Source organism: Hemicordylus capensis, chromosome 1 (assembly GCF_027244095.1).
Source record: "Hemicordylus capensis ecotype Gifberg chromosome 1, rHemCap1.1.pri, whole genome shotgun sequence".
Taxonomy (NCBI): Eukaryota; Metazoa; Chordata; class Lepidosauria; order Squamata; family Cordylidae; genus Hemicordylus; species Hemicordylus capensis.
Window position 1 is genome coordinate 244,813,533 of NC_069657.1, and position 14,454 is coordinate 244,827,986.

Genomic DNA, 14,454 nt, shown 5'->3' on the forward strand with positions numbered 1-14,454 from the left:
CTTTGAGTGATGTCAGGATCTTGATCGCTATGGGGAATGTCACTTGCCTATTCCCAGCTGGCCACTCTAGAATTCCATCGTTCTCGCTGCTACAAAGGGAAAACCCAATTCTGAAGTCGCCACTAACTGAGCTGGGTGAGCCATGGGGATAGAGCCTGACCACAAAGCAATAGGCCTATGAGTTATAGAATAAGGGGCTTGAAATATAGTCTCCTTTGGAGGTCATATTAAAAAGCGAAGTGAAGTTCCTTATCTGCCAGACACTTGTGGGGCACTGTGTCTCAGTCAGACTGATATCTTCAATGTCAATTCCACCAGCAGAGTTGGATGGGTCTCCTCGGATGCCATGAAAAATAGAAAAATATAGATGCCATGAAAATAGCAGATTTTCGCCTGGCTATTAAAGGAAACGGATGCTAATGTCCAGTGTTGTTCTCCATGAACTGTAAAAGGAGACAGAAAACTTCATTTATACCAATAGCATGTATACCTTCACATAGGCAACAACATTAATTCCTTCACTAGTAAGTGATACTCCATAAGCATTAGTATTCAATACTCCAAACAGCCTACCAACAACAACAACAACAACAACCTTTATTCGTTAGCTGCCCCATAACACTCTGGGTGGCTCACCACATTTAAATATGAGATTAAAACACATATTAAATCATAACAGACAAAAAATGGGGGAAATACAAAATACTAATAAAAAATAATTTGAAACACCCTATTTTTTCTTCCTTTTAGCTTGTTTTTAAGACAAATGGTATATTAGGTGACTTGTGACTAGGCGGTCCCGTGAATTCTCAAGTTCATTCCTCCACACTTGTAGCAGTTATCACTAAGCTATGAGGCAGATCAACATAAGAAAGGCCATCAAAGTCCATTGTCAGTAGGGAAGATAGGAATCATCTTTAGGCAGATTTGACCTGAGAGGACACTAGTTGCTGACCATGGAACTATTACATGGCAATATTACAGGTAAGTAATGAACCAATGTAATGAAACCAACAAGTTCAAGTTCTTTAATGTTACAGCCACAAGCCAAAACAGAAGAGAAAGATTACAGCTATATAACAATAAATTGAGTGTATATAATTAAAACAGGCTGAAATTAGAATTAGTTAAAAAAAAATTGACAAAATTGAAAACATAGTGATAATAAAAATTTAAAACAGCAAAATATCCTTATTAACCATCTGGTGATGTATATTTATGGCAGAAGCACAGAATTTAGCCACTTTAGATGTAATTAAACACTCTGAGTCCAAAAGCAACAAGGAACAATAAAATTGCTCCTGTCGACCGGGAAATTTACAAAGCAAAGGAGTAATGAAAGATTCACGGATATCCTTGTAAAACAGACAGAATAATAGAACATGTTCAGTAGTTTCCACCTGATCCAACCCACAAGGGCAAAGTCTGTCAGAAAATGGAACCCCTCTATAGCGCCCTTCTAGAACTGCCGAGGGTAAACAGTGGCAGCGAGCCAAGGTAAAAGCTTTCCTATACCTTGGAAATTCCAACCAAGTAAAATAATTCATTGCAGAGACTAGATATCTTCTTTCCTCTGAGGTGTAAAATTTGGAGACCTTCCCGAAGTCATTTTGCCATTTGGAGTCGAACACTTGTTGTTTAACCAGCAACCTTGCCTGATCAAATCCCAGCTTAGACAGAATTGTAACAGAGAGGCCCAAAGTAGCTATTTTAGCCTCAATAGACTGGATCCATCTGGAGCCAAAATCATCCTGTAAAATTAGAGGAGCCAGGCCAACTGGATGATAAATTAGTTTTAGCCAGTAACAGAATATAATAATCCAGATACTGGCCTCCACCCTAATAAAGCCAGTCTCCAAACGGGCAGCAGCATTTGAAGCAGATCTTGGAATATTAAGGGCAGTTCTCAAAAATTTTGACTGTACACATTCCAAAGTTCTTATATTTGGAAAAAGCCCCAGCTGCGCTCCATAAAATAGTTGGGACAGTGACTTTGCTTTGAATAGTTTAAAAGCTGCTGGTAAGTAGTAGCCACCTTTTGATTGCAAGTACTGTAGAATGGCAAGTGAGCTTTTCTGGGCATTGGAGGCTACGTAGTTCGCGTGGGCCTTCCTAGTGCCCCCAGCATGGAAAACTACCCCTAGGTACTTAAAGAATGATACCTGCTCAATAAGCTGACCCTCGATCCTCCAAGTGCGAATCTTAGGTCTCCGTGCGAAAGCCATTATTTTGGTTTTCTGAAAATTTATCTCCAAACTCTCCTTCTTGCAGTACAGACTTAATGCGCTCAGCGTTTTTTTGAGGCCAATTGGCGTACTCGACAAGAAGACCGCATCATCTGTGTAAAGCAAGATAGATACATGCCTCCCTGCAAATTTAGGAGGGTGGAAATCTAAATGGCTCAATTGTTCCACCATAGAATTTATGTAGTAATTAAATAGTAGTGGAGCAAGTATGCAGCCCTGCTTAACACCTCTCTGAGTCACAATAGCACTCATTAGATGCCCTTGAAGGCTGCATCTAACTTTGAGAGAAGTGTCCGAATACAGCACTTGAAGCAGGCATAACAAACAATATTACAGGTAAGTAATGAACCAATGTAATGAAACCAACGCTTTCGTGTCTACAGCAATGCCAAATGATTCTACATAGGGAATCGGACTGTGTGGTTACAGAAAAATAACGGGAAGCAACTTCTGACTCTTTTCACTGAAACAGTCCTGAACCATAGGAAATCAAATTATTATAGATCCCATTGTATGCAACCACATACAGATAATCCAGTCCCAATGGAATCTTGTTATTTTGAGACCACAGTTCCAGGCACCAAAAGAAAAGGAAAGGTTGTGCCATCGAGCCTGTGTCGACTCCTGGTGACTGGAGAGCCATAGAACTACAATATTACATTAATGAACCAATGTAATGAAACCAACCTTTTCGTGTCTACAGTAACGCCAAATGATTCTACATATGGAATCAGACTGTGTGGTTACAGAAAAATAATGGGAAGCAACTTCTGACTCTTTTCTCTAACACAGTCCTGACTGATGGCTCAAGTTCAGCCAAGGTGTTTAATAGCTGTTACACACTAAGACATTTTGAGCAGTTTTGAGTACAATCCAGCATTTTGAAACCCTTTTTTTTTCCCAGTGGGAAAGATGTTTAAGCATATGCTTTGATCCCACCCATTGAAATCAGTGGGACTGAGAGGTGCTTACATTTGCTTGGACAGTGCCCTTTATTTCTGCTTGCATTTTCCTTATCAGTTACTATTTTAAATCTACCTGCACAGCGGCCCAACAAGGTGTGGTCCTTATCAACCAATGTAGTCAACGTATGCTCCCAGTCAGCATCATCGTTTCTATTCTGCACCATGCCACAGATATTAATGGACTCAAAGGAGCACTGGTCAAGGAGGGTAAGGCTAGAAGCTGTAGGATATGCAGATGTATTCCATATGAAAAATAGACATTTTATCTGCCAACCAACCATACAAAGCATCCTGCTGCCTGACCGTTTCCCTGCCTGAAGTGACAGAGGAGGTAGTCCTGGATTCAGGATTTAGGACTCCTAGGTTTATTTTGAGCGATCCTAGGATCCATGTTGAGGTTACCTTTGGGAGGCAGTTCTGGACTTTACAGCCACCATGACAACCATGGAGCCGACCCAAAATATTATCAGCAAGCTTACAAGTCATGCTCTCAAGGCTGACTGGTGGATTGGTCTAGGAGATAGCCAATGCTCTAAATATTTTTTTTTTTTTTTAAAAGAGGCTGATCCCAACCACCATGTAGGATCCATTTGTGTAACCATTCCTTGAGAAACCTTCCTTGGACCCCAATTATTTGTCCCACTATTGCCTGCCACTAATCCCCTCATTTTGGAAAAGTGTTCAGAGTGACAGTTCACCACAGTTGTACATACGATTGAGTCTTTGTAGATCTATCCTGCTCAAATCCTGGCTTCCCCCAATTCCGTCATTGAATTCTGGAATTTTAGTCGTAATTGTCGGAATGCTACTGTTCTTGTTGAATGAATAAGGTCTATAATGCATGATGGATTCATATACGTAAGGGGTGTTTAGGTCAGACGTGAAGCTATCATCATGTTTGTTGAAGTTATGCTCCTGATCTAAAAATCATAGGAGATCAAATTATTATAGATCCCATTGTATGCAACCATATACGGATAATCCAGTCCCAATGAAATCTTGTTATCTTGAGAACAGCTCCAGGCCCCAAAAGGAAAGGAAAGGTTGTGTTGTAGAGTCAGTGTCAACTCTCGGTGACCGCAGAGCCATGTGGTTTTCTTGGCAGAATCCAGGAGGGGCTTACCCAAGGGTAAATCTTTAACACACCTTTCATTATCAGAACACCTGGCATGGTGTTGCCACAAGTCCTGTGCCATTCTGCATCTGATAGCTGGGACAGAGATTTGTGAGCTTACCTGTTGGCCTTGGGAACGTACTTTTAGGCACAGCTGACCCAGAGTTGCTCCTTCCCCCACGGAAGCCACTGAATGCAGCTGCCAGACTGTTTTCTCCTGCTCTGGCCAGTGGCCAGAGCTAGACCAGTTGCATGGCACTACTGCATTCCGGTGGGAGAAAGGCGGACTTCAGTCAACCTGCTTCACCTCTTCACCTGTGAAGGTAGTCCCTCCCCTCTATAGGAAGTGACCCTACCTGCCTGTCTCTCACACATCCATCACAAAAATCCCTAAAGGCTATTTCTGCTATCTCCTATAGAGGCCCAGCTGGAAGGAAAGAAAAACCACCCCTCCTTTCCTTCACAGATGAATTGGCTTATCTCGCTCAGGAAGGGGGAAAGTTGGCGGCAGCAGGACCAGGTGCTTTGGATCTATTTGTGTGTATGCACATCTGCTGTTCCTCGGTGGGCCCTTGCAGAATTTGAGCACAAAGGCACATGGAGCTGTCCTATGTATGCCACAGCCATTCTGTCTCCTGTCCTGTTGCTGCTGCACTGTGCTCAGGAAGTGACAGGCAGAAGCGGAGCCCTTGGAGAAAAACTATGAAGGAAGCCAGATGGTGAATACTTTCCGATCCCATTTGAGCATTCCGGTGAAATGGACAGATTTCCACAATGGGTCCAAAAGAATGTGGACCTGGAGTCTCCCAAAGACTTCCCCATCTTCTCACCATTACCTTCAATGATATAGTTCCACCAAATCTTAACATAATCGTCCCGGTCACTCCGTGATTGTTCATGAAAAAATCACAGTGCATGCAGAATCTCATGCTCTACTGTAATTTTATAGTCACAACCAAATCCAATGGAAAGAACTTGGCCAGTCTGAAAATCACCCACGTACGACCAGCATCTGTTGGACAATGAAACCTGATAATAGTACTGCTTATTTAACATGGAGCCAAGCACGCCCCTAGCATCAGTTTGGAATGGGAGGAAGCATCAATTCACAGCAAAGGTGGAAAGGCATTTCCCATCCATCCACTAAACATAGGAAACAGCCTTTCCTGCATCTGTTACCAAACCAATATGTGAATGTGTGTGAGGGAATGAATATACAAAGAGAATGAACACAGAATCCTTCGTCTATAAGTGCTGTTGCAGTTGTTAAACAGCTGTTACTCGAAAAAATATCAATAACCGACACCTGCCATTATTCTAGACTAAGCATGTTGGGGTTTGTGATTATTTAGCAGAGCACCAACAAGAGAAGCTACCCACTCCAGGTACAGAGTAGAGCGTAGATTTGGGTTGTTGCAGCTACGTAAAGAATATGCATGAAGATTGTTGAACAATCTAAATACTAGGTGGATTTATTAGTGAAGTACATTTGAGATAGGGAAGACCTATTCTATCTATCAGCTACATGATGAATAGTTAGGGGGAGAGAGAGAGAGAGAGAGATGTTTGCATTTTCTCTCTACGAAGAAAGGAAGAGGACTGGCTCACTACAGGAAGCACCTGAGGAGTCAAGGCAGGGGTCATAGAATAGAGGCAAACAGGGACAGGTAAGGAGACCCTCACTCACTACCTCTACTCCCCAAGCTCCTAGTGGTCTTTAGGAGGATAGCCTGAGCAAAAGGTCGATGCACTGGAACTCCATCTCCCACAAATAAATCACTTCAGAACTCAGAGGAAAATAAGATGAGGAAGAGGTGTTACTTATAGTAATAAGATTTCCCCCATTCCAAATTTTATTTGTGTAGTTATACGTTTTACATTTCTGAGCCTTAAGGTTCTCAAATGGAGGATTAGCCCAGAGTGTTCAGGAATGAAGCAGCACCTTTGGGCCTCTAAGCTCTCAAGGCCTGGGACAGGCTTGGCACAGTGTGTGTGTGTGTGTGTGTGTGTGTGTGTGTGTACATGTGTGCATATGTGCATATTCAAAATGAAGCTGCAGGAGGTCCCTAAGATGTCTCCTGTGCCTATAGCCTTTATGTAATGACGATAGGGCAACTTTCTGGAGCCCACCTGGGATGTTTTTCACACAGGGCTTTTAAAGCCCTTTAACTCGCATCTCTTCTGGAATGGAGGAGGTGTGTTCACATATCGGCCAGATTTACCCCAAAGTCCCTGAGAGTTATCGGGGAACAGTTCACACACAATTCGAGTTTCTCACTGCACGTTAGAGTGTAGCCCATTTTAAATCCAATTTTATATTTTAAAAATGCACTATTTGTGTCAGCTTTGGGGGACAACTTTGAGTTCGCAGTAAAGCCTCCCAGTAAACTTGCAGTAAAGTCTGCTGTGTGTAAAAGTCCCAGGTAGGAGGATGCCCATGCGGTGGGGTGGGGGGTGGGGGCTGGGATTGCCAAGGATGCTCTAAAACCTGTAATCAGCCCTGATTCAATAGTGGCCATAGAAAGTTTATTGGACCTGTTCAGATAACTTAGATCCACTTCATCCACACTGGGGGGATCAGGAAATGGTAACTATGGCAAGAAATTCGAGATTCTTTCAAAAAGATCGGAGCATTGTTTGCCGAGAGGTTCAGAAAATGACTTCAGTATTCCGTAACCAAATATAGAACGTATTTGCATGAACAATACAGCAAAATAACTGGTAACAAAACAGGTTCGGCTTTTTAGGAAAATATACAAAGCAGTGTTTTCCATATGCACCACACTGCAGTAAAACAGAATAGGCCTGTTGCCCAGCTCCCTCCTCCTCTGATATGGTTGTCATGAACTGGTATCCTGTTAGGAAGGGCTACAGAGGAAAGATGCTTTCCCCATAGCATACTTTGTTCTGAAGGAGCATTTTAAAGCACCTGAGGCAAGGGAGGGAGCGCTGGGCATAATTCAACAATGGACAGCTCCTCTGTATGGAATACAGCTTCCCTGCTGGTTGTAATCACTGCAAGTTTGGGAAGACTATGGACAGATGCATTCATTCTAGTGGTCAATTGCAGGGACTGGATCCAAAAGAAACGTCTGAGCCCCATTGACAGGATCTTGACCTTACAAAGTATAAGCAGGATATGTTTTGGGTGCTCTGCGATACTTTGGAATCTACTGTTAAAATTCCATCCTCAGATTACTCAAAACCTGCATATCTTCAAAGCAACTATGTCTGTTTTTTGGTTCTTTCTGTTTTGGAACCTCTGGCTCACAGCTTGCTTGTGCAGCTACTATTGTTTGAAGATCACAGACTTCAGTCACCCCTTCTTCATCTATTTCAAACTAAGGATTTCAGGACTGGTTCCTACGTGGCTCCTAGGTTCTGTGATTTTGTCTTTGGCAAATACCCTGCCTTATATATATGTGAACTTGACAACAGTGGATAACGGGGAGATCTCCAATTTCTTCAAAAATAAAACCGAGAATTCAGTCTATCTGCCAAAGATTCAATTACACGTGCTTATTTTGGTGAGCCTTGGATCTTCTGCAGCTTTCGGTTTATGCATTACGTCTGCCTTTCTGTTAATCTTTTCTCTCTGGAGGCACAGTCAGAAAATGCGAACTGCATCAGTCAGCTCCCGGAACCCTAGTGGTGCTGCCCACGTCCAGGCAGTGAAAATTATACTATTCCTCCTCATCAACCATGTTGCTGCCTTCCTAGCTACGCTGATGATATTGTCAAGCAATTTTGATAGAAATAGCTTTGCTACCTTTGTAACTGTCTCTTTTATACATTGGTGTCCTTCGGTGGATTCTTTCATATCAGTTTGGGGCAACACAAAATTAAAAAATGAGTTGCACAAGCTTTTGTATTTTGCTAAGCGCAGGGGGCGATATTGTTAAAGGATTGCCACAAATGCTATAGTCTGAAAACCTGAAAATCTTTGTTCAGATGCAAGCTCTGTCTTTCTCTCACTAGGATAAATTTAGAGTTGCTCCACTGAAATCTGTGAAGATATGCCATTGAAACCTTGAGGAATGAACCAAGCAATGCACTAATTCTGTATGCGTTGCTTAGCTTATGAGCAAGAACTGTGTTTGGAGCACTGATTTAGACATGGTACAGCAGTTTGAAGAGCTATATGATTTTGTCCTAGTTTTTTTAATGTATAAAATGCTATGAAAGATCTGGGTATAGCAAAGACATCAGCAGATACCGTAGGGCTGCAATGTTAAGTCATTTACACAGGTAAGATGTATTTCAAAGTGACAACATGATTAATGAGGTGGGCACATCTTTCCATTGCCTGAAATTCCTAGTCTTTCTGGATGTATAACTACAGGGCACCGTTGGATTTTTAGTCCATCAAGGAATATTCTCTCTTTATGTTTTTGCTGTGTGGCCGATCCAGCTCGTCCTCCAGATCTCTTGATAATTGTGAACAAATGGCCAGTGTTAATAAGGATTGTTATTGCTCCTTGATAGTTAGGAATCTCTTTCCAGCCACCCCAAACCCATCAGAGTTTGGAAGCTGATACGCTTCAACTAGTGGGAGGGACATTAAAACCATCTGGAGCCTGTTGGGCAGTTTTGAAGTGGGGGGAAAGAGACAGGGAGAGAGAGAACAGTATGTGAGGTAGCTGAACATGAACTTCCTTGGAATACAGAGTGTCTCTCTGTTGCAGGATTACTGGATTTGCTGCCTGCTGCAGGAGTGCTCATTTGCCTATGTTCCACTTGTTTATTTTTAAACAAAACAAATACCACAAAGACAGCACAAGTCACCTGTGCTCTCTCATCCAAAGCAAAAAACAAAACCCTGTAATGCTGCTCCTTGATTTCTCTGTGCTTAAAGAAGTGGATGAAGACAGAGCCAGACTTAGGGGCGTGCAAAGGTTTTCAAATGAGCTCTATGTTGCAATCTGTCGGATTCAAGCTGAGTCTTTCTCCACCTGCGTTCTAGTCGTCTATCTCCCCGCTTCAGCCCCCTGAAGGGCTGGAGGTAGTTCTTCCATATACCAAGGGGCCCAGCTTTGAAGTGGGTCAAAGAGGATACGTAGGAGCGATCATGTCTACTGCCCCGGTGAATTTGCTGTTCCAATTCTCCACCAGGGCATCAACAGGATTGCTGGCAGAGCCAACACTAAATCCCTCCAAGGCATCTTGAAATCTTATGGGATCCAATAACCTTCTCGGGCAGACCATCCTAATAGGTCCCTCGCCCCTGCGAATGTGGGGTGTGACAGTGAGTCCAACCTTAACCAGATGGTGGTCTGTCCATGACAATGGGGAAATCCCAGGAGTCCCCACCCATGGAACACCACCCTGATCAGAGTGAAAGACCAAATCAAGCACGTGACCTGCAATGTGTGTCAGTCCTGAGACCACTTGAGATAGGCCCATATTCGTCATGGCCGCTATGAACTCCTGAGCCGCCCCGGACAAACTGGTCCCGAAATGAACATTGAATTCCCCCAGCACCACAAGCCTGGTAGATTCCAACACCAAACCCGAGATCAAATCCGCCAGCTCAGCTAGGGACTCTGTTGAACAGCGGGGCAATCGGTACACCAACAGAAGCCCCAGTCTTTCCCAGACACTCTAACAGGGATCCTGGTAAGGGAGATATTATTCTTGTAGTTATTCTTATAGACCACAGCTACTCCACCGCCCCACCCACAGTCCCTCACTCGCTCCTCAACAGAGTAGCGTGGAAGAAGAAGCTGGGACCACACTGGGCCCCCAGCCTATCCCAACCAGGTCTCTGTAATATATACCAGGTTGGTACCTTCATCCAGAATCAAATCATGGATGGTTTCTGATTTGTTCTGGACCAACCTGGCATTACAGAGGAGCAAGGTGAGGTTACAAGGGTGGCTGGGACTGCTCTCCAAGGTCAAATTCCTGGCAGGACAGCTGGAAGGGGAAACAGCTAGTAAATTTCTATTTTCCCTCCTCTGTAATGGCCCACTGACTTGCCAATGTTACTTCCTCTGTTTCCCACCACCCCCAGAATTGCCGCCCCACAGTCAGTGGACACACCCCCTGTCTCCCAATCTCCAGGTAAACCCAGACACATTCTAAAAGATCCTCACCCAGGACTAATTAAAACAGAAGCCCCCCACATAGAGATACCTGGGCCAAGAGTCCTGGCCCTTGCTGTTCCCCGAAGAGGCTCCTATATAGGGCCAGAGATAGCCCCTCTGCTCAGCTGACAGGCAGGAACTGCTGACTCACTCCTGGCCCCGATCCTGTAGAGCAGTCACTGCCGAAGGCCACAGTTCTACAGGTCAGGCAGGGGACCGGCAGGTGGACTCGCCTTCTCCCTCTCCTGCAGGCAGATGTTCAGTGCAGCAGCAGCAGCAGACAGCCCACACCATTCTTTCACCCTGGGGAGGTTTTCTGGGAAGCAGGTGGTCTCTTGCAGTGCTGTAGGGCTTCTAGCCATCATCCCTCACTACTGGCCACTGTGGCTGGAGATGATGGGAGCTGTAGTCCAAAAACAGCTGGAGGGCCAAAGTTGAAAAGCCCTGCTTTAGGGCAACAGTGCTGATCAGAGTCAAGGTGCATCACTCAATGCATTTTAGGTAAGCTGCAACATGAGTTGTGAGTCTCTAGATCCCACATGGTAGGGGGTAGAGCACCAATTCCTTGTTGCTGTTTACTGTCTTGTTGAATTAATGAAATTGTGGTCCTTTACTTCCAAATATGCCTCATGTCTTCATCGCACTGGGGGCAATGTGTTATCTTGTTTACCAAGTTTGAATTTTGTGGTACTGGCTACTGACAGTTTGAGCTTCAAGGTGTGGCTGAGCGTGGGTTGAAATGCATCCTCAAAACTCAGAAATGTGAGACCAGGATCTATTATACTGATTTCTTTTTCATCTCATGAGGAAACAATTCCATGAAGATGGCCAGTAAAACTTGAATCCACCAAAGAATTAGTCAGATAATTGTTCTTAACACTGGAAAGAGCCACAGAGAGGCAAACTTGCTTGTAAAGAATTCCACAGATGCATTAATGTACATTGGATAGCTCATAACACACTATCTGGTTCTCCAGTGACTGCAGATACAAGAAAAAGGAAAGGAAAAGTAATATGTCACCATACTTGTCTTCACACGTCACATGAACATGATACATTCATCATCATGCTTGGAGAACTAAAGCTTAGCGTCAGCTTTGCGACCCATCGCGAGATCTTCACCCTAGTCCAGGAGGAGGGGCTCACAGGTGGAAGCAGCCTTCCATGTGTGCAGCTGATGTGCATATGGATGTGCATTCACAATTGCATCATCAGCTTCATCCAGGCTACACTGAACTGGCAAAATGTATCTTTTCGTGCACAAGGGAATGCACATTCCTTTCTAAAGCCATTAGCTGTTGTACCCAGCTAGAGCGGGATTGTGGTCACCATCGACACACCATACTTTTGTCTGGAACTGATGATGCCAAAATATTTCCCTGATTTTCTCTAGGACAGTGTGTCTTCTTCTTCATTTTATTTGATAAAACATGTGTGCCCAAAGCCCAAAACTTACAAAACTTACAAATTTACAGACATGTAAGCAAAGCAGATGTCTCCGTGTTAAAACGCCATCCACAGTGCTCTTTTCGGCATACCAGCTGGTAACTCTTTAAGCCTTAAATACAGTAACCAAACCGAAAGTGAGAACAAATGAGAGATGAAGACGGGCAAACCTTTTAACCCTTCCAGTGACCAATATATTTCATGGCTTCTTTCATCTCTTCCTCTACATTAATATTGGGTCGCAACTGCTCTATAAACATTGCTTCTTTAATCTTAATTCTCATTAAATTCCCTTCAGCTGCCAATATTGATTCTTTGTTCATGTTACTTCTCCTTTATGTTTTCCTCTCATGTGCATTGTCCATGGTTTGGTTTCTATGGAGAGTATAAGATTAATGTGGGAGCCATCGAATCTGCATCATTTTTAGAAACAGAAATCTGGATTAGGGGGGCTCAGTGGAACCAGGTGATATAGAAAGCCCATGTAAAAGGAGATTTTAATGAACAGGAATTCTGCACACCCTTGGATAATAAAGGAGCAGGTTATTAAGAACGTAATTCAGAGGGCTATAGGAGTGTAGGGAGCATATTGAGACATCTAGAGAAAAGGCAGGAGAGTTGATTCAAATTGAAGGTTATAAACTTCCATTGTGTAGGAGTAGAGGGTAAAGTTTGAGAAAGGGTTGCGGGTTTAAAAAATTCCATTTGTAACAGATAGATGTACATGGCAGGCACAGGAAATTCTTACTAGACATGGTGTTAGGGCTAATGTTGTACGTACAGCACCTAAGACATTTGAAACAACATCTAGTTAAATCTCAAATTTATTATATGATAATAAATGTTGGGGGAATGGATCATTCCATCTGTAAAGAGGACAGTGCATAAGACAGAATGTGTGGACTGTGCAGCATTTTGTATTGGGGGAGCAGGAAGGCCATTAATGAAAAGATATAAAGAGCATTTGGCTGATATGCAGCACAATACAAATCAAACTGAACCATGGGTGATGCATATGAGGGTTGTTTTGATGGATTTTCTTTCTTTCACAAGTCAGCCATTATTAATTTACCCACTGATGTACCCACATGGGATTAGGAAGCATGATATCACAGCAAAATGATGTCAAGTTTAGGGACATTTGGGGACAAATACCTCACTTATTAGAAACAAACCATTGGGAGTGGCACTGGAGAATGAACAAAATCTAAAAAGTTTAGAAGTGAAACATTGAAAAATGCAGCACACCTCAGTGGAAAATCGGGACACAGTAAGTTAAGATCACCTTTGGGGATTTTGACACAGGTGCTCTGTTACATCCTGGAGGAAAGCGGGGAAATGATTTGGTAACAATTGTCCAAAGGTAATCTTGTCCAAAGGTTAATCTTGCCTCACCAACCTTTTGGAGTTCTTTGAGAGTGATCCAAGTGTGTGGATCAAGGTGATCCAGTTGTCATCGTATACCTGAACTTCCAAAAAGCTTTTGACAAAGTTCCTCATCAAAGACTCCTAAGGAAACTTAGCGGTCATGGGATAAGGGGACAAGTACATGTGTGGATTGCAAGCTGGTTGAAAGACAGGAAGAGGGTAGGGATAAATGGAGAGTTTTCACAATGGAGGGAAGTAAGAATTGGGGTCCCTCAGGGATCTGTACTTGGACCGGTGCTTTTTAATTTATTCATAAATGATCTAGAAGCAGGGGTAAGCAGCGAAGTGGCCAGATTTGCAGATGACACCAAACTCTTCCGGGTAGTGAAATCCAAAACGGATTGTGAGGAGCTCCAAAAGGATCTCTCCAAACTGGGGGAGTGGGCGACAAAATGGCAAATGCAGTTCAGTGTTAGCAAGTGTAAGGTGATGCACATTGGAACGGAAAACCCCAACTTCAAGTATATGCTGATGGAAGCTGAGCTGTCGGTGACTGACCAGGAGAGGGATCTTGGGGTTGTGGTGGACAGCTCGTTGAAAGTGTCGACCCAATGTGCGGCAACTGTAAAAAAGGCCAATTCCATGCTAGGGATCATTAGGAAGGGGATTGAAAATGAAACTGCTACTATTATAATGCCCTTATACAAAACAATGGTGTGGCCACACCTATAGTACTGTGTACAATTCTGGTCACCACATCTAAAGAAGGACATTGTAGAACTGGAAAAGGTGCAGAAGAGGGCAACCAAGATGATCGGTGCCTAGAGCACCTTTCTTATGAGGCAAGACTACAACACCTGGGGCTTTTTAGTTTAGAAAGAAGACGACTGTGGGGAGACATGATAGAGGTCTATAAAATCATGTATGGTGTGGAGAAAGTGGAGAGAGAGAAATTCTTTTCCCTCTCATACAACACTAGAACCAGGGGTCATCCCATGAAATTGATTGCCAGGAGGTCTAGGACCAACAAACCGAAGTAATGTTTCACACAACACATGATCCACTTGCGGAACTCTCTGCCACAGGATGTGATGACAGCCAACAACCTGGATGGTGTTAAGAGACATTTGGATATCTTCATGAAGGAGAGGTCTATGAATGGCTACTAGTCGGAGGGCTACAGGCCACCTCCAGCCTCAAAGGCAGGATGCCTCTGAGTACCAGTTGCG

General features: G+C 43.5%; 1 pseudogene; it reads right to left on the reverse strand.

Moving 5' to 3' along the window:
* Positions 1-416: 416 nt before the first annotated feature.
* Positions 417-5,381, reverse strand: LOC128334340 (meprin A subunit alpha-like; annotated as a pseudogene).
* Positions 5,382-14,454: the final 9,073 nt, after the last annotated feature.